The 20982-nt window shown below is 41.4% G+C and overlaps 1 long non-coding RNA gene across 4 annotated transcripts in view; it reads left to right on the top strand.

Moving 5' to 3' along the window:
• The window catches only part of LOC109260928 (uncharacterized), a 148479-nt gene that overhangs the window by 70949 nt on the left and 56548 nt on the right, over window positions 1-20982 (top strand). The gene's annotated exons all lie outside the window — the stretch shown is intronic.

The following is a 20982-nucleotide window of genomic DNA, read 5'->3' as shown; positions in this document are numbered from 1 at the left end:
GCCTGAGAAATTAAAAAGAGATAATCCTGGCCTTGGGGGGAGTTGGGCTCAATGACGCATTAGACAATGGTGTTTTAAAACCAGTTTTCTGTGAAGGCTAAATGCTAGAATTGTATAACAAATACACCATTCACCACACGACAAAGGGGCAGTTCCTAAATCAACGTGTGTAAGCAGTCCCACCCTCCCCACCGTCTCCACCAGGTTTACTATAATCTACCCACACTGTTGGAACCATGTTCAGATACATCTGGGCAATGCCAGTGAGTCAGCTGGACCCATCCATGTTGAGGTTTTATATGGGAGAAAGTTAAATGTTCACTTGCTTCTATTTTGTCAGGATTTTAATAATGAAGTGTAATAAACAAAGTGTAAAAGCATATTGGTAGTTTTAGGGCTCAGACCTGAAATCAAGTGCTTGGAGACCTGCAAAAGCCCTTGAGTTTTAATACTAACCTGCTTGGTACAATTTGTAATGCCTTAAACTCAAAGTTTGGTCCCTGGATCCACAATGTTGGCCTCACCTGGGGCTGGTTAGACATGCAGATCTTGGGCCCCACCTCAGGCTGGCTGAATAATCTGCATTTTCAAAAGATCCTCAGGGGACTTATGTGCATTGGTAAGGTTAAGGAGTGCTGTAATCATGTACCCAACATCTGGTTATCTTGGTTGAGGGGTGGGGTAGCAAGAAAGAGACCTCCCAGAGAATTATGGGGAAGCAAGAGCTCTCAAAGAGTGGTCCCCAGGTGGCCGGCATCAGCATCACCTGGGCACTTGTTGCAAATACATATCCTCAGGCCCTTCCTGATCCTCTGAATCAAAGACCCTGGAGGTGGGAGCCCAGCGATCTGGGTCTTAAATCCTCCAGGTGATTCTGACACGCAAAGTTTGAGAACCACTGCTAGAAAGTAACGGTAGTGACGTAGAGAGACCTTTCAACTGATTGTACATTTTAGTTTTGAATGCTTTGTTTTTGTCAAGTGGAGTCCAGTGTAAAATCGGACAGTTTCGCAAGGCAACAGAGCAATTCTAACTTGGGAAGAAACCATCAGGCTCCGAGACTGATTTAATGGTTAGTTGAAATTTATTTTTATTTTCGAGGGAGATTTGAACAAGGAAAGTGGCTAGAAAGAAACTAAATCATTGAAAAAAATAAAGTGAACGAAATGACCTGGGATTAATGAGCCCAGGGGTGCGAAGAGCGAAAGGAAAAACAGTCGATCTCCATTTTATTTCTGTAAATAGTGAGAGGGCCTCATCATAAGGGCTCACCCAGAACAAGAAGAAGTTCTTTCTCTCTTGCCTCAGAGTGGCAGGCAGGGCCTTGTGTTCTTCATTCAGAACTTCTGGAGAATCTATTATGGTGGATCTGATGCTGTGACAGACCGTGGGGTCCAGAGATGACCAAGGACCTCCATGATGCCAAGGAGGCTGCAGTCTCATTGGGGAAGCTGATTAGTAGATCAGTAATTATAAATCACTGTAAGTTTCAAGAAGAGTTTGGGGGATGTCGGGTAGGGATTCCCAACTGAAACTGGATGAGAGAGAGTCATTGAAACTTCCCTGCAGGTGGTCTCATGCCAGTGCAGCGTTCAACCAGCCAGGCCACCAGGTGGAGGGACGTGGGGGATGGCCCATGCACCCTGCACGTGCAATAATGAATGACTTATGTCACATACCATAAATCTGAGTGTTCTACAAATGCTTCTTCAGTGCCCACCTGCTATGTGCGACATTGCTCTAGGCCATAGGGATGCTTCAGTGAGCAAAACAGACAAAAATTTCTGTTGCCGGAGCTTCATTCTAGCTAGAATTGTATCTAGAGAGATTGTATTATATCAATCAGTTGTGTTGATGCATTCAGTTGCATATTGTATCTAGAGGACTTCGGACAAAAATGATAAAAGCTAATGTTACGTAATTCTACCAGAAAGGTGGAGAAATGGGAACTGGGGTGTGGAGTGGTATCAGAATCCTGTCTTGTCATCTTCCACACCAGCAATTTAGGTTTTTAACGTCTTAAGTTGAATAATTAAGAAATAGCCGTAGAAGCATGTTCTTTAGCAATATGCAGGTTAATACCCGAAGAAATCGCTACAGGATCTTAAAGGGGAAGATTGAGGAGGACGAGGACCTGTTATTATTTAGCCTGAGTCTTGTAGAATATGTGATGTTCCAGGCATTGATTCATCCATTCACAAATGTTTATAGCCATATTAGAAGTGTGTGCCAGGCCCTGTTTGGGGGCATCTTGTAGAATTTGGAATCGGAGGCAGGGACTACCAGGAGAAGTCTGCAAGAGGATGACCTGTGCTTTGGGGGCCTGGGGTTGTTCTGGAGAGGGTGCACTTGTGTATGGAGTAGTTAGGACTGGCCTCACCATGAGTGGTACTTGAATGAAAATGGAAGTTTGGGGACGCCTGGGTGGCTCAGTCAGTTAAGTGTCTGACTTCGGCTCAGGTCATGATCTCACAGTCCATGAGTTTAAGCCCCTCATAGGGCTCTGTGCTGACAGCTGAGAGCCTGGAGCCTGCTTCAGATTCTGTGTCTCTTTCTCTCTCTGCTCCTCCTTCCCCACTCGCACTCTGTCTCTCTCTCTCAAAAATAAACATTAAAAAAAAAAAACTTAAAAAAAAAGAAAATGGGAGGTTTGGTGAGAGGGAAGAGCTGTGTAGAAGTCTGGGTCAGAGACCTCCCAATGTGGGTGGGGCAGTGGCCCCTTCACAACCTAAGCTGGTGCTGAGGTCTGGAAGGGAGACTGGCGGGAAAGGAGGGAGGCCAGAGGAAAATGGCTATGGTGTGCGGACCGCGTTGTCCTGCAAAGACTCTGGCTTTACCTCTCTGTAATAAGGGCAGCCACTGAACTTTGTTCGTGGAGTACTCCCCTGTGTCTTTAAAAAGAGACCTAGAGACCACACTTTGTAAATACTGATTTTAAATTAACAGAATAGACAATCTTTTTCTTTACAATCATTTGAGAAGGAAAGTAGTATCAGTTATAACACACACACACACACACACACACACACACACACACACACACCCCACACATCTGAATGCAAAGAAATGAAAGCTGAAGAACAAACTAGTGATGATAGTGATGATTCAGAGGGAGCCCCCTATCGCCTCCCTAAGGGGCTAGCAGCTTAGGACTCTGGTAACGCAGGCAGGGACTGGGTAACTGGAGTTGCCTTTCATTCATGCACCGACCCCACCCATCCATCCTTCCTTCCCCCATCTGATCATTAGAGATTCTGGGAGCCTAGTGTCATCCAGGTGCAAATGTGAGTAAACGTGTTCTCCCCTCGAGGATTCACAGTCCAGGCAAAGAGGCTAGATTAGGGCTTGCAGGTGAACGTGGGAGCACCTGGCGAAAGTGGCTCTTGGGCACAACATTGTACAGCAGACACCATCTGGCAGGGATGGTCTTCTCGTCACAGCAGATTGTTATTTGGTGCTGAAGGAGCTCTCATGTTCCTTAGAAAAATGCCTTTCTAGCCTGTTCACAGCCTTTGCCTTTATTCCATGATCACCAAACACTTTTCAGATACCTAATTTAGTTTGTGGGCACCTTGATCATGAGACAAGGCGCACTGGATAGTGGTAAAACACCGACACCACTTTTATTGGAAAAGAATAGGCGTTCTCTTGTTAATGGGGTTTATATGACTCCATTCCCTTAGCCCCTTATCAACCTTGAGTGAACTGATAAAATCAAATTTCTGAACCTTGAATTATGAGGACTGGATGTTTGCCAACAAACGTGTGTTGAATGGCTAAGTGTATAAAGTGCAGGGACTTTGGAACATTCCTCCAGAAATGTTCTGTCCGTCTTCCCCACCGTGAGTACAAATGTCCAAGTGTATGCCAATGGCCGCAGATGTGACACTGACAGCCACAGAAGGACACAGCACAATAATACCCAGCACTGTATCCCATGAAATGGGCTCTCTGAAGAAGGGGCCAAAATATCCCAAACATCAACACAGGGCTATGCAGAGATGTTAGGTGAGGTCTGGATACAGTGTCTAACGGAATAAATACAGAGTTGATAATTAATAAGTGAGCGAATGAGTGAATTGGTATGAGGAGTCCAATCTGTTTTAAAGAGGAAGACATTTCTTTGTGTTGTACTTTTCTTTAAAATCCTTCTTGTGTTCAGGGGCACCTGGGTGGCTTAGTCTGTTAGGCGTCTGACTTCGGCTCAGGTCATGATCTCACAGTTTGTGGGTTCGAGCCCCATGTCCGGCTCTGTGCTGACAGGTCAGAGCCTGGAGCCTGCTTCGGATTCTGTGACTCCCTCTCTCTCTGCCCCTACCCCACTCTTGCTCTGACTCTCTCTCAAAAATAAACAAACATTAAAAAAAAATCCTTCTTGTGTTTCTGGTGTCTACAACCAATTAAGTATTTTACTATGTTCCTTATTCAAATAAGGAATTTTGATTGCATGTTTCTGTAGGTAAATGAACATAGAAGAGAATCATTTCATGTTAGCTTTGTCATGGGAGAGAACATATCACCTGAAATGAAGAGACACACAGGATTTCATTCTCTGTTGCTGTGACCAAGTTTCTTTACTTTTCTGGAAATACTATCATTGAAGATAAAATGAATCATTTAGGCTCCAAAGTCTTTTTTTTTTTTAAATATTTTTAATGTTTATTTATTCTTGAGATAGAGACACAGAATGTGAGTGGGGGAGGGGCAGAGAGAGAGGGAGACGAAGAATCTGAAGCAGGCTCTGGGCTCTGAGCTGTCAGCACAGAGCCTGATGGGGAGCTCAAACCCACAAACCGTGAGATCACGACCTGAGCCAAACTCAGCCACCCAACCGACTGAGCCACTCATGCGCCCCTAGGCTCTGAGGTCTTTTTTTTTTTAATATGAAATTTATAGGCAAATTGGTTTCCATACAACACCCAGTTCTCATCCCAACAGGTGCCCTCCTCAATACCCATCACCCACCTTCCCCTCCCTCCCATCCCCCATCAACCCTCAGATTGTTCTCAGTTTTTAAAAATTTTTTTAATGTTTTTATTTATTTTTAAGACAGAGAGAGACAGAGCACGAGTGGGAGAGGGGCAGAGAGAGGGGGAGACACAGAATCCGAAACAGGCTCCAGGCTCTGAGCTGTCAGCACAGAGCCCGACGCAGGGCTCGAACTCACAGACCGTGAGATCATGACCTGAACTGAAGTCGGACGCTCAACCGACTGAGCCACCCAGGCGCCCCTGTTCTCAGTTTTTAAGAGTCTTTTATGGTTTGGCTCCCTCCCTCTCTAACCTTTTTTTTTTTTTTTTCCTTCCCCTCCGCCATGGTCTTCTGGTAAGTTTCTCAGGATCCACATAAGAGTGAACACATATGGTATCTTTCTCTGTATGACTTATTTCACTTAGCATAACATTCTCCAGTTCTATCCACATTGCTACAAAAGGCCAGATTTCATTCTTTCTCATTGCCACGTAGTATTCCATTGTATATATAAACCACAATTTCTTTATCCTTTCATCAGTTGATGGACATTTAGGCTCTTTCCATAATTTGGCTATTGTTGAAAGTGCTGCTGTGAACATTGGGGTACAAGTGCCCCTATGCATCAGCACTCCTGTATCCCTTGGGTAAATTCCTAGCAGTGCTATTGCTGGGTCACAGGGTAGATCTATTTTTAATTTTTTGAGGAACCTCCACACTGATTTCCAGAGTGGCTGCACCAGTTTACATTCCCACCAACAGTGCAAGAGGGTTCCCGTTTCTCCACATCCTCTCCAGCATCTATAGTCTCCTGATTTGTTCATTTTGGCCACTCTGACTGGCGTGAGGTGATATCTGAGTGTGGTTTTGATTTGTATTTCCCTGATGAAGAGCGACGTTGAGCATCTTTTCATGTGCCTGTTGGCCATCAGGATGTCTTCTTTAGAGAAGTGTCTATTCATGTTTTCTGCCCATTTCTTCACTGGATTATTTGCTTTTCGGGTGTGGAGTTTGGTGAGCTCTTTATAGATTTTGGATACTAGCTCTTTATCCGATATGTCATTCGCAAATATCTTTTCCCATTCCATTGGTTGCCTTTTAGTTTTGTTGATTGTTTCCTTTGCAGTGCAGGTTTTTATCTTCATGAGGTCCTCATAGTTCGTTTTTGCTTTTAATTCCCTTGCCTTTGGAGATGTATCAAATAAGAAATTTCTGCGGCTGAGGTCAGAGAGGTGTTTTCCTGCTTTCTCCTCTAGGGTTTTGATGGTTTCCTGTCTCACATTCTGGTCCTTTATCCATTTTGAATTTATTTTTGTGAGTGGTGTAAGAAAGTGGTCTAGTTTCATTCTTCTCCATGTTGCTGTCCAGTTCTCCCAACACCATTTGTTAAAGAGACTGTCTTTTTTCCGTTGGATATTCTTTCCTGCTTTGTCAAAGATTAGTTGGCCATACTTTTGTGGGTCTAGTTCTGGAGTCTCTATTCTATTCCATTGGTCTATGTGTCTGTTTTTGTGCCAATACCGTGCTGTCTTGATGATTACAGCTTTGTAGTAGAGGCTAAAGTCTTAGATTATGATGCTTCCCACTTTGGTCTTCTTCTTCAATATTAAAAAAAAAAAAAAAGAGAACTACAGGCCAATATCCCTAATGAATATGGATGCAAAAATTCTCAATAAGATACTAGCAAATCGAATTCAACAGCATATAAAAAGAATTATTCACAATGATCAAGTGGGATTCATTCCTGGGCTGCAGGGCTGGTTCAACATTTGCAAATCAATCAATGTGATACATCACATTAATAAAAGAAAAGAAAATAACCATATGATCCTGTCAATCGATGAAGAAAAAGCATTTGACAAAATTCAGCATCCTTTCTTAATAAAAACCCTCAAGAAAGTCAGGATAGAAAGAACATACTTAAACATCATAAAAGCCATTTATGAAAAGCCCATAACTAATATCATCCTCAATGGGGAAAAACTGAGAGCTTTCCCCCTGAGATCAGGAACACGACAGGGATGTCTACTCTCACTGCTGTTGTTTAACAGTGTTGGAAGTTCTAGAATCAGCAATCAGACAACAACAGGAAATCAAAGCCATCGAAATTGGCAAAGATGAAGTCAAGCCTTCACTTTTTGCAGATGACATGATATTATACATGGAAAACCCGATAGACTCCACCAAAAATCTACTAGAACTGATACATGAATTCAGCAATGTCGCAAGATACAAAATCAATGTACAGAAATCAGTTGCATTCTTATACACTAATAATGAAGCAGCAGAAAGACAAATAAAGAAACTGATCCCATTCACAGTTGCACCAAGAATCATAAAAAACCTAGGAATAAACCTAACCAAAGATGTAAAAGATCTGTATGCTGAAAACTATAGAAAGCTTATGAAGGAAATTGAAGAAGATATAAAGAAATGGAAAAACATTCTGTGCTCATGGATTGGAGGAATAAATATTGTTAAAATGTCAATACTACCCAAAGCTGTGTACACATTCAATGGAATCCCAATCAAAATTGCACCAGCATTCTTCTCGAAGCTAGAACAAGCAATCCTAAAATGTGTATGGAACCACAAAAGACCCCGAATAGCCAAAGTAATTTTGAAAAAGACCAAAGTGGGAGGCATCACAATCCAAGGTCTTAATTAAATTCCATGGTCTGACTTTAAAAGTATTTGTTTACCTCTTGCTCCCTCTGCTGGATGATAGGCTTTGTGCTTTGCTCTTATAATGACTTGTGTAGCTGTGGGATTTTCTTTTTTCTTTTGTACTTAAAAATTCCCAAGCTTATATGGAATTATAATTCAACTCGAGAGGTCCTTCAACTTAGTGGTTCCTGTCAGTGAGCGTCACATTGGAAATCTCCTGGGGGCTTGATATTATAGTCTAAGGATATCATTCAGGCTTTTACTGTGTTCAGTGTTTCTGTCCTGGAGGATGGCATTTGGCCACTGTGTTTTCGAATTCAAGAATTGTGTTTTTAACCTAGGGACCACTGCCTTAAATCATGGACATTTTAAGGAATGTATCAAAGTATTGGGCTAGGTCAGGGTATGGGCAACTCCTGTTTCTCCCGACTTGATCCTTCAAATAAGTCTACTTGGAACTTGCCTTCAAAGTCCTACCAAGTTTGGTGGCTCAGTCAGTTAAGCATCCAACTTCAGCTCAGGTCATGATCTCACTGTTCATGAGTTCGAGCCTCACAATGGGCTTGCTTCTGTCAGCGCAGAGCTGTTTCCCTCTCTCTCTCTGCGCCTCCCCTATTCTCTCTCTCAAAAATAAATAAATAAGGGGCCCCTGGTTGGCTTGGCTCAGTCAGTTAAGTGGCTGACTTCAGCTCAGGTCATGATCTCACGGCTCATGGGTTCGAGCCCCATGTCCCGCTCTGTGCTGACAGCTCAGAGCCCAGAGCCTGCTTTGGATTCTGTGTCTCCCTCTCTCTCTCTGCCCCTTCCCTGCTCACGTTCTGTCTCTCTCTCCTTCAAAAATAAATAAACATTAACAATTTTTGAACTAAAAATAAATAAAGAAAACATTAAAATATATATATGTATACGCACACACAAAGTTCTACCAAGTTCTTTTAAGAGTATTGTGTGACTGAGTTGCTGTCGTACTCCTTTCTTTTATTTTACTTCAGACTCTTCCCACAACTCTTATGGTTGTGGCTTTTGCAGCTTTTTGTGGCTCTTGCAGCTAACAGTGGGCCCTGAAAAATGGGCCTAGAGGAGTGATTATTATCTAGGTCACTGTGGTTTAGAAATCCAGATCCATATGGATTTTACTGCAAAATTCAGATGCATGAATGAGTCCATGTTCTAATTTGCTTGGTATTCAGACCTTGTAAATGTTCCCTCCCAGATTCTCCTTTTCAAATCAGAAGTCCCTGCCCTCGTAACCCTTGGTCTTTGGCATTGTCTGCATCTGTCCTGGCCCCAGTCCTCCACTGCGCCTGGGCTGCATGGCAGAATCACTACTGCAGTCCCACGGTCATGGTCAGTGGGGCTTTTACGTCCCCTGTTCTTGTAGAACCTCAGAGTGAGGCAATGGTGAGATCAGGATTTTAAAATCCTCTTCTTCCAGGGCAGCTGGGTGGCTCAGTCGGTTAAGCATCCGACTTAGGCTCAGGTCATGATCTCGCGGTTCGCAAGTTCCAACCCCGTGTCAGGCTCTGTGCTGACAGCTTGGACCCTGGAGCCTGTTTTGGATTCTGTGTCTCCCTCTCACTCTGCCCCTCCCTCGCTTGCACTCTGTCTCTCTCTTTCTCTCAAAAATAAATAAACACTAAAAAAAAATCCTCCTCTTCCCTGAAGCTCTTTTATTAGGACACTTGTGTTAAAAAGAGAGAACTAATTTTAAAAATACTTATCCATCATGTGGAGCAGAGTTGCCTAAGTGACAAGAAAGGTACTTTAAAATCCTAGCCTCTGTTTTCATTGGTTAGATGAATTCAGAGGCTTCCCTGGGGGAGAATCGTGAGGCCAGAAGGTCTACGTCCTGTATCCCCAGCCTCCAACCACTGTATCCGTAGGTGAGTAAGGGAAGCCTGCCCCCTAGCTTACACATTCAGACTCTCCTATGTATCTTTGTCAATTGTTGATGGAGTCGTTACATTCAACCTGAACCATGTGAAGTTGCTGGTTTTGTGAGTCAAACAAGTGGAATATTGGCAATTTCATATAGTTTGACCTATTTGGAACAAAACCCTCAGCCGGTACTTGATTTCAAGTAAGGGGTTAACTTCTTTGTTGTTAAAGGAGTTTGTATTCAATGGGCTGTTGTCGAAGGCTGTATTTTTATTTTTATATTTAGTGGAGAAGGAGACTTAAGGAAGAGAAGTGGAAATCTGGTGATTCCATTCTGATGGTTGTTTTTGCTACCACACATGTTATGCAAACTACTGAGATTTAAAGTTGCTACCATGCCTTGGGCATGAGTTGCGAATGTTTGGTATTCCTTTATTCCCTCATGGGGCTATGTGGAAATTGATTCTTGTCCAACCTGAGAGCCCTGATCAGAAAAAAGAATATCGAGTTCAGGCCTAAGTTGCCTCCCTGGTCAGCAGGGGGCACTCCTGCCCTTCATATCTAATAAAGGTTACCCTTTCCAAGACTCCAGGGGGAAACCCAAACTTATGAGTCACCATTATCTCCCTTCCCACTCTGTGCAAATAAGGCATTTTGCAAAGAACAACATAATTTATTGGTGAGCACAGTTGACCAGTCATCCTGGAAAACATTTGGGAAACTCTACAACTTTAAAAGTTAAAATATCCTTTTTTTTTTATTAAAATTTTTTTGCCCTGAGTATGAATTACCTGGGGGAAGAGCAGATACTTTTCAATCTTTCAAGTTATTACACCGGCCCTAAATTGTCCAGGTGTTCTTTAAATTAGCCGTGTTCATGTTTAGTACTTGGCAAGGGGTCAAGAGCCATCTCAACTGTCAGAAAGGTTCCCCCTTCACCTGGCAGAGATGATGTTATAGTTGGGCCTGTTTCTGCTGTAATTTCAACTCATTTCCTCCTAATGTCTGTAGACAAGGTTGGGAGATTTTTTTCTGCAAAGGCCAGATGGTCCATATCTTAAGCTTTATGGGCCAGAGAAACTCAGTTGTAACTATTCGGCTCCGCTGCCATAGCCCAAAGCCGCCACAGACAATGTGTAAACAAGTGGGTGTCTCTGTGTCCTAACGAAACTTTGTTTATAATTCGGCCAACCTGTAGACATCTAAAACACCAGTTAATATCTTCCACAGATCTGTTACTTTATGTTCTTTAGAAGTGTAGAATCTTTTCTAATTAACACGAGAATCATCAAATCTGAATGCCCACCGTCTGGTTCCACTCCTATGGAGATTGATACCTGGTCCTCCTTACAGCATTCCTGACCGGTGTCCCTGTGCCCCGCTTGCAAAGCTCAGGTTTTTCTGTTTTCCCTGTAAGAAAGGCAGCGCCCCAAAGAGCAGAGAGGGTGATGAAAGTCCACAGAAGTTTAAAAGGAGATAACGCAGCAATTTGGAAACTAGAGCTGCTGGATTTGTGAATTTTTCATCTTTTCATTCGCCACATCGTTTAATCCATATTTTAAAGGAAAGGTGCCACAGTATAAAATAACAGGTGCTGACTGGCCTGACGTATCCCAGGAAAATCTGGTTTCAGATTTTTCTAGGAGCTGATCCAAGAACATTTTTCTTTCTGCCTTTTGATCTGTTGAAAGATACACAAGATACTTGGATGCCTTGAGGACACAGATGCCAAGGTGGAAGTAAACTCTGTCAAGTTGTCTCGTGGAGGGAGCCAGCATTCAGAGAAGGGATCATTGTAGGGGAAGGAACTAGGACTTTTGTGTGCCTGATGGCAAACCCATCTTTGTACTTGGTGCATGGGTTCTGTCTCTTTCAAGTTTGAGTGGGTTTGGGGGAAACTGAGGTAACAGGATCGCTGCCCACAGTTTCAGTCCCTCTTCACCTCCTCTTAAAGTCCCCCTTCCCCTCCTTGCTTCTGATGGGGGTGTGGCTACATACCCCTCTCCCTTTCAGCAAAGAAACCTTCAGCTGGGGCCCCTGCAGAGCAAGCTAGAATGCTCCAAGTGCAGGAGAAGCTTTTACGTCAAGATGTTGAAGTTGCTTGGAGGCCCCAGAAACAAAGCTGGGAGGCAGGAAGTGAATCTCTGAGAGGCCCCCAAGCCTCCCCTGCTATGCACAGGAGTGCCTTCTCGAGATCCTTTGGATCCTGTGAGCATAGCAGAGCCACTTAGAAAGTTTTATTTCTAGAGGGTTATGGGAGTGGGCTCTGAATTCTCCCCCTTATGTGTTCCTGGTGGGTGAGGTGGGGAGGATCTAATTCTAAGCACTACCAGGAAGAAACTGGCAGAATGTATTTGGGTATCAAAGCCTTGAACTCAGCCTCTGACCCCACCCTCCGTGATTCCCCCACCTCAGGTGTCTGTGGGTCCCTCCCACCCAGCCTGCCCCATGTCTGGACCCCAGATGGGTGTCCAGTTTGCCTAGAGGTGCAGGCTCCCAGCTTCCTTCTGCCACTTTCCTGCAGGCACCTTTCTGGAGGCTGTGGTTTTAACCCTTTGCCTGCTGTAAAAATGGTTAGCAGGTCTGTGCTTGTCACTAGGGGCTTATTTCTACGTTCTGCTTCCTGTGAGGGAACAGGGAGCAGACTCTGGACATCTGCTATTCGAAGGCAGCCCTCGTGTGGTCTGACACAAAACTCAGTCCTGGTCACTCTGACCTCTGGCTGGCCCAGGAACATCTCCTCTCTTGTCTTTTTAGCCTTAGGTGCATCCATGCTAAAGGTGGGGGCAGAGGAGGAAGACTCCTGTAAACAGACTTCTTCTAGAACTTTCCAACCACCTAACATTGTAGAGGGAAGAGGAAGGGACAGTGAGAAATGGAATTACCCATGTCCCTACAACACGGCTCAGCCCCCTGATGAATGATTATATCATCCCATGCAGGAATGATCAAAGGTGCTACCTCCTTCCCAGAGCTGCCAGCCCACAGATGTGTAGCCTGTCCCAATTCAGCATTGTAGCAAGTATAGTTCCTAAACTTTTAGGTGACTATTATCCTTGTGTGTATGTTAGAACTTTCTTTGAATAACTAAAAGATAAATAAATTTAGATTTTCTGTAGCTTCCCCAAACACTTGAATTAATGAGTTTTCTTGAATGCCCTTTTTTGGTCTGCCAGCTGATTGTTGTTTTCAGAGGACACTAATGACAACCCAGACGTGATGGCTACAAAGCCCTACATTAAGGCAGTTTGCATTGCAAACCTGCCATTCAGGTAATGACTGCTGCCCTCTGGAAAAACAAGCTGGGCCTCACTAGGAGAAGGCCGTGTGGCAATGCCTCGATACTTGAGAAGGGTGTGAGACCAGTCATAGGAGTTGACTTGGTGGAGACGAGCAGAAGGGTCATGGATGACTTTATGAAGTTTTTGTTGAGTGTGGGAGAAAATTCAAGAGGGTGGAAAGAGCTTTACTGGAGAGATGTGCTTTCTTTTTGTCTCTCAGCTCAAATCAATTTCCTTATCATTACACCAGCAAAGGTGTAATTATTATGGCTGCCTACTATGATTATGGGTGACAGGAAGTACAGTTGGGCAAAGGGACAGTTTTGTGTATTTTCATTTCCTTCTCAGAAGCTCTGACTGAACTTCCTTGTTTTGTCTTCCTAACAGTGGCTGGCTTCGGTGTAGACATGTGTTGGAAGCTTCATAAATACTTCCCGATTGGTTCTTAATTCCAACTCATGTGAATTTCTTGAAAACAAAGAGTGATAAAATCAATACCCAAGATGAAAGTAACCAGTTCAAGCTGGTGTGGAATGAGACATAATTTCACAGAGTTATTACTGTTTTTCTGAGAACTTCAGCCGTTATTTGGTCCACTCAGTAAAGAAATGGTCCTTGGGGAAAATTGAGGAAGAATTTTGTAAGTGAATACTCATTCGTAAATAGTAGCATACTTTTTAGTGCTGTGTTAGTAGCACGATAGACAACCTCCGACAGGCATTTTCATCCTCTCCAGTGAGTCTGGTTAGTGGTGAACTTTTCATGTCATGCGCTAATGCAATGAGGCCAGGAATAATTGGGGACAAAGTGATTGATCTCCTTGGTTTCCTGACTTCATTCCGTTTTCCACTCTTGACCAGAACCAAAAAACACTTTCTTTCAAGGCTGTACTTAATCAGTGAGTACTCTTGCCAGCTTCACTTGCTTTGAGCAAGACAATGCTAATCAGATTCTAATGATACCACCTTTCCTACTGTATTTTTCATCCAGTTCAGTCTATGTTAAATCTATTGAGATTGGCTTGTGGATAAGGCATTCAGTCTAGGGGATTTATCAAAATGGCTGATGGGTTGAACTCATCTTTCTACTCAAAGTGTGGCCCATGGATCAGCAGCCTCAGCATCATCTGGGAGCTTGTTAGAAATGCAGAATCTTGGACCCCCAACCTAGATGTACTAGAAACCCAGAATCTGCAATTTTAACAAGATTGCCAGGTTTATGTATTTTACATTTATTATATTTTTTATATAACATGTCATACATACATATAAGTATATATATAGACATTAAGATTTGAAAAGCACCGATATACATATAAGTCTTAGGATTAGAGGTTGACCCCAAACTGCTGCTTCCTAGAATGTGGGAAACAAACAAACAAACAAACAAACAAAGATGTTTTTGTGATAACACTGTAGATAAAATTTTTCCAGTTGATGATTCTGGAACATATGGTTCATCCATCATTACTATCTTTGTCCTCTTTCTTGTTCTCTTAGTGTGTGGGAGAGATAACTTTGATAGAAACTAGGAGTGAATGTAAGATCTAACTGGACAGACTAAGGGCTGAGGTCCTCTAGTTTTGGAACTTGCTAAGCTCTCCCCTGGTGTTGACCTCTGTGCACAGAGGGTTGAACGCTTTGAGGTCTGGGTAGTGGGAAGGTAGCTTTTAGTCATAAAAGTCTGTCCCTCCCTAGACCTGAGTGTGTATTTCTGACTCCTTTGTATTATTCTAGTACAATGTACATTTTCAGATTTCTCATCCCCGGAGTCTCATCTCAGATAAAAACCATCAGCAAGAGTTCATCAAAATGTGTTGCCTGTGTTTAGGTTTTTTTATAACTCTTTGGTGACCATGTTTTGACTTTGTGTGGTACAATAAAAAGAGTAAGTACACTGGGTACAAATTCTGGTTCCACCATTTTTAGCTCTATGACCACAGTTCAGTTAATCCATTTGAGCCCCAATTTCATCAGTCCAAAATGAGGATAATAATGCCTTGCAGGGTTGTGACAAATGAAATTGTGAATGCAAAGGTCAGTCAAGAATAGTTGTTACTGTTAAAATTTCCTCTAGTATATGTGTGTATGTATGTCACATGCGTGAGTTTATGTTGTGTATGCAGACTTAAAAATTGGTATAAACTGACATATTGTTTTTATTCGGTGACTCATAATTTTATTAGATGGCTTCTATTTTAAATTTCAAAGAGAAGTTTTGGTGCATAGGGCAGTCCCTGTAAATGCACACACACAAACACACACACACACAGTTCTTCAGTAAAACTCCTAAGTCTGTTCAGGTCAGATCATGGAGTATGTCAGAGACACTGTCATCTTTCCTTTTTGCATGACCTCACTGCAAATATATTTTAGAAACTCTCTAATCCTCTTCAGAAAGCAGGTGACGTATAGATGTTGTAATAGAATAAATGAGATGGGGAATGAGTCACCCACATGGGAATGAGCTCAGTCATGTAGTAAGTTAGAGAAACCAACATTGTTATGATACACAAAAAGCCAACAAAACACTTTAGAGGGTATATATAAACACCCCAAATAATATAGAATTATATATTGAAATGAGCATAGCATTGTGAAGAAACATGCCTAGAATGAATGGACAGTTATTTAAGGGCCTTAATGACTTAAAAACTTAAACGTTAGAACTAAGAGCTACCTAATAATCATGCCCATCTTAGTCTGTAAAAGGCCTTATAATTTCTAGATGAAGGAGAATATTGCTCACCTACATGGAACACAGATCGCTTTTCAGTGAAACTCTTGATCTGTGTGATACTTACTGTGAGCATATTTATAGAGAAGTTGTTAATGTCCCTGGAATGAGGAACTTAAAGACAGAGTCAAAAGGAATCAAAACTTAAAGATAAGAAGGAGGAGAATTTACCTGGGTATCCCAGCATGCTCTCATGAAGAGCAGGGGACGTCCCTCCTTTTTGAGTTGGAGTTACACTGCTTGGTCCCCATTTGTGAAGAGGCAGAGAGCTATGAACCTACATACATGGGCAATGGCTTTATTTTCTGCTGCCTTAGAAGAGTGAGGACCTTGGCTTTTCTCTTGGATGCTTTGGTGCTTCATCTATGGTTACTGGACCAGTACTGCCATAGAGATCCATTTCAGTGTTAAAATGGCTAAAATCCTGGTTGAAAGGTTTGGTGGGAGGCTAATGGACTAAACTTATATCAGCTATTGTCACTGAGCAACATGTGCGTGTGTGTGTGTGGAGGGGGGGCAGGGACAGAGAGAGAGAGGGAGAGAGAGAGAATCCCAAGCAGGTTCCACACTGTCAGCACAGAGCCCAATGCGTGACTCAGTCTCACGAACTGTGAGGTCATGACCTGAGCTGAAATCAAGGAGAGTAAGATACTTAACCAACTGAGCCACCCAAGTGCCCTGCAGATAATAGACTCTTATTTTAAATACTCTGTTTCATTGTCCATTGTCACATGAAAAAGTACTCCAGAACTTACTGGAACTTACTGGTTTAAAACAACAACCATTTTATTTGTTCATAATTGTATAGGTCAGAATTTCAGATTCAGAATATTGGGGATGGCTTATCTCGGCTCCATAATGTCTGGGGCCTCAGGCTAGTTGGCTTGAATGGGCAGGAACTATCTGGAATGGCCGGGAACTAGCTGGAATGGCTGGAGCAGAGTCACACATCTAGGACTTTAGTTATGGCTCTTGTCTGGGTTCCTCAGTTTTTCTTCATGTGGTCTCTCTGTGAGGCTAGCTTAGACTTCCCCACAGCGTGGTAGTCTCAGGGTAAATGAGCTTCTTATATGGTAGCCGGCTTCCTATAGGGAACATTCTAAGAAGACATAAGCTCCAATGTGTAAGCATTCATTAAATGCCTGCTTGTGTCATGCTTGCTGATGTTTCATTGGACAGATCAAGTCACATTGTCAAGTTCAAAGTAGATGTGGGAAAGACTATGGAAAGGCCTGAGTCCTGGTGATGTGGGTTCATTGGGCCATCGGTATCTACTAGCTACTCAGAAAATAATACTATTATTTAGTATCCATTTTCTACTGTGAATGACTAAATCACTATTGCTTAATGTCCATAAGATGCATTTTTGGAATTATGTTATTTTTATCCCAAAGAAATGGTATGCCAAATTATTTGATACAAGGTAAACATTAAAAAAAATCTTCATGCTACATAAAATCTGCATTAAATAATTTAGTTAAGACCATTTGTAAAGAATATAAAAATATCCAACCTTTAGTTCCTATCTCAGGCTTACTTTTTTCTTGTGATTATTGGCATTTTTACAAATTGGTCCCATCTTAAAAGCTCATACCTTAATTATTTTGGCTTTTTAATAGTTCACACATTTAGAATTAATATCATTATTATTATTATTTTAATTAAAAAAAATTTACTTATTTTTTGAGAGAGAGAGAGACAGAGACAGAGACAGAGTGTGAGTGGGGGAGGAATAGAGAGAGAGGGAGACACAGACTCTGAAGCAGCCTCCAGCTCTGAGCTATCAGCACAGAGACCAGCGTGGGGCTCAAACCCACAAATCGTGAGATCATGACTAGAGCTGAAGTTGGACGCTTAACTGACAGAGCCACCCAGGCTCCTCTAGAATTCTTATTTTTAATTTGCTATGTGTTTAAAAAATTGTGTGATGCTTTTTTTCAATTCTGAAATTTCCATATGTCAGGGATGCTACATATAGGTAGCAATGAGATCTGAGTCCCAGGAGGGCTAGGTTAATTTTTCTAGACTTTGGCTTCCTCAGCTCTTTAACAAGAAGGTTCAATCAATTGATTGCTGCTTTCTTCTAATGCTGCTATTTTTTTATTTAAACTCTGTGTGATGCCTGATTCACTATTAGAGTAATGTAAAATGTGCTTTTGGGAAATACTAAAACAATCTGATGTTTCCTTAAGGAAAGATTTACTTAGGTGATCCTGAAATTAAGTTTTTTCGTCACTTGGCTTAGAGATATTTTCCCCACAAATCTCTTGTCTGCATGTGTTACTATTTTGCTTTGCTATGAAAAAAGGTAAAAGGTAAAGGGAAGAAAGAGGCTAAAATAACACAGCCAATTTTCATCATAGAAGCTCATTACAGGAGCCTAACACTTTGGTAAAATATTTGATTAAGCAACTGAAAGGGATTTTACTAAGATTAGGTGGAAGTAAGTTTCCAGAGTTTGTGTGTGTGTGTGTGTGTGTGTGTGTTTCCTGGAAGGAAATCCTCCAATCTGGTAAAATGAAACTCTATTCACAAGCATTTGGGAATGACATGGAAGAGGCTCTTAGTTTTCTAGTAGTTGTCATTAATTCTTAGGAGAGTATGACACAATTAGCATATGGGGAACATACAAACAAATACAGAAGTACTCACCTGAATCTCCCAAAGCAGCAGGTTCTCAAACTTGGCTGAATGTTGTAATTACGTGGGGATCTTTCAAATATATGGGTGCCTGGGTCCCAACCTTTAAAAACCATGTTTTAATTGATCCATGATGTGGCCTTGGCATTAGCATTTTTAAATCTCCCCAGGAGATCCTGAAATGCAGCCAAGTTTCAGAACCTTGGCCCTCAAGAAACTTTCTTGGATCTCTTTCTCTTACCGTGTTTTCCTACAGTAATTCAAGTCCTTGCCCCCTGCTCAGGCTTATGACCTCTCCCCCAACATACAATTGCTACATTCCTCAATAATGAATTTTTATGAAGTTTAGTTCTCAGTTTCACACATTATTAACAGGTGGGTGTATGAAAGCATTAATTGAAAAACACACAGTAAAGGCATGTATTTGATTGGATGGACACATATTAAATGGATCTATCCACTCAACCATGTTATGGCACTCTTGGGAAATATGTTGCCATAAATATTAAATTCCAAAGTAATATTTTGTATCTCTCTGGGTTAGTCAACTGTTTGTTTAATTGGGTCTTGGGTAATGGAATAGTTGCTATTTACTCAAAGTGTTCCTGTAACAAAAACAATATAACTTATTATCAACTCCTTTATGTGCATTGGGTGTGTGTTGGCCAAAACCAAATCCAAATGAAAACTTCTGTGGTTAGTTACTCACCAAACATGCAGGCACTAATCAATTTGTAATGGTACTTTGAAATATTTTGGGGCTGATTTAGATGTGGGGAAGAGGTTATTCTATGTTGTCTAGCATGCAATTGTCTCTTTATTCAGGCAAATGGTTTAATTTCTCTGTTTGTCTCTAGTTAGTGAAATAGAGATGGTATGGCCTAAAAAAAATTCAAATGTTGAAGTCCTAACCCCCACAGATGAGGGTTTTAGGAGGTGAGGCATTTGGGAGTTGCCTAAGTCATGAGGGTGGAACTCTCATGAATGGCTTTAAGCTTCTTACAAAAGATACCCTACAGAACTCCCTGGCCTCTTCTACCATTTGAGGACACAAGCTATGAACCAGGAAGAGGGTCTTCATCAGGACACAACCCTGCTGGTACCTTGATTTTGAACTCCCAAGTCATCAGAACTGTGAGAAATAAATTTCTGTTGTTTGTAAGCCATCCAGTCTGTGTATACTTATAGCTACTTGAATGGACTAAGGCAAGAGCAATGATTTCTTTATTAGTAGGGTACCCAGCCACCCCCAATTGAGGGGTTTCCTGGGCAAACTGGGATAAATTTGTCACCTTAATTGATACAGTAAAAATTAATAAGACTTTAAGGATATTTTAACCTCTTGAATGAAAAATTATTCATATGTCTTGATTTCCTGTTACCAAATCATATATAAATTAGGAGAGTAAATGGAAGATTAGTGATTATTTTCTGAGCCTCGTGTTGTAACTTTCCCTTCAGCTTGTCATATTTTTTTAATATTCTTCAAGAGATTTTGCTAACAGTACTCAAACTTCACCTTGAGAAAAAATATATACTTAATGCATATATATATATGTATACATATATATATATACATATATATATATATATACATATATATGTATATATATATATATATATATAATGCATACTTTGAGAAAGAGATAATAATGTCTAAAATTGCAGAGTGTTTTGGTGCTAAAATGGAAAAAAAAATCATTTTTAGGTCTGTCTTGACAGTCTAGTACCCTATTAACATATGAATAGTACCCTATTTCATAGTAAAATGAAATCGAAAAAGAGAAGTAATAAAGTCTAATATGAGTCCATTCTTGTCCCCCAAACATCGAATGTCTCCACAGACAAATACTATGCAAAGAAAACTCATTGACAGTCTTAGTGTGCCGGTTATTTTTGAGATTCTTTGATGTAATCACATAGTAAAGATAAATTTATATTTTTACTTCAGAGAATTAACAATAAACATTTTTGTAATAATGTGATCATCCCAGGTTCCTCTTATCTAATTTCAGATTGTTAGGGGTCGGTTTTCCATTATTTGGACATTAAGAATAAGAAACACCAATTATTGCTTAAAGGGAAGACCAGTTCAGTTTTAACAGATGCCTCGTTCAGGAAACATCAAAAGCAATCCTTTCCAAGAAAGTATTAAAACAGAGAAAAAAACATATGGGGCATTGCCAATGTGGTAGATGACAGTGGAACTACTTCATACCACTTTTAGTTTAACAAGTGTTAACTTTGGTTAACAGTCGAGAGAGCTAGATTTAGACCAGCAACAATCCAGTGAGTGTTTGAGTAAAATGCCTTTATTGTTCTGGGTCTCAGTTTATTTGTCTGTTAAAGGGGAGAGTTTGACTAGCCTGTGCTTGTGATCCCTTAAATTGTGAATATCCTGGAATTGTTAATTCCATGGACAGCATTCCGGTAACACCTTAGCAGATATATGGATTTCTGCCTTCCTTTTCTCCAGCACTGCTCCTCTGTACCAGTCTTGGAACAATGGCTCACACTGCTACAATTTGAGAAAAAAAAGCATCTTTTTGAGAGGACAGAGGGGCATAGTCTTTGTGCATCAGCCCATACTCCACCTCAACATAATAGTCTGGACCCTAACATTTGTATTTCAGATCTTAGACAAGTCATTGCCCCTTTTAGGGTCTTAGTGGCTGTTTGTAATGAGGATTTTTTTTTCTGAATTCCCTTTTCTTTTTTTTAAATATATTTTTTAGGGGCGCCTGGGTTGCTCAGTTGGTTAAGCGTCCGACTTCAGCTCAGGTCATGATCTTGTGGTCCGTGAGTTCGA

The sequence above is a fragment of the Panthera pardus genome, unplaced genomic scaffold (genome assembly GCF_024362965.1).
Source record: "Panthera pardus isolate Hobbes unplaced genomic scaffold, ASM2436296v1 HiC_scaffold_3, whole genome shotgun sequence".
Taxonomy (NCBI): domain Eukaryota; kingdom Metazoa; phylum Chordata; class Mammalia; order Carnivora; family Felidae; genus Panthera; species Panthera pardus.
This window is presented reverse-complemented; position numbering and strand designations above follow the sequence as displayed.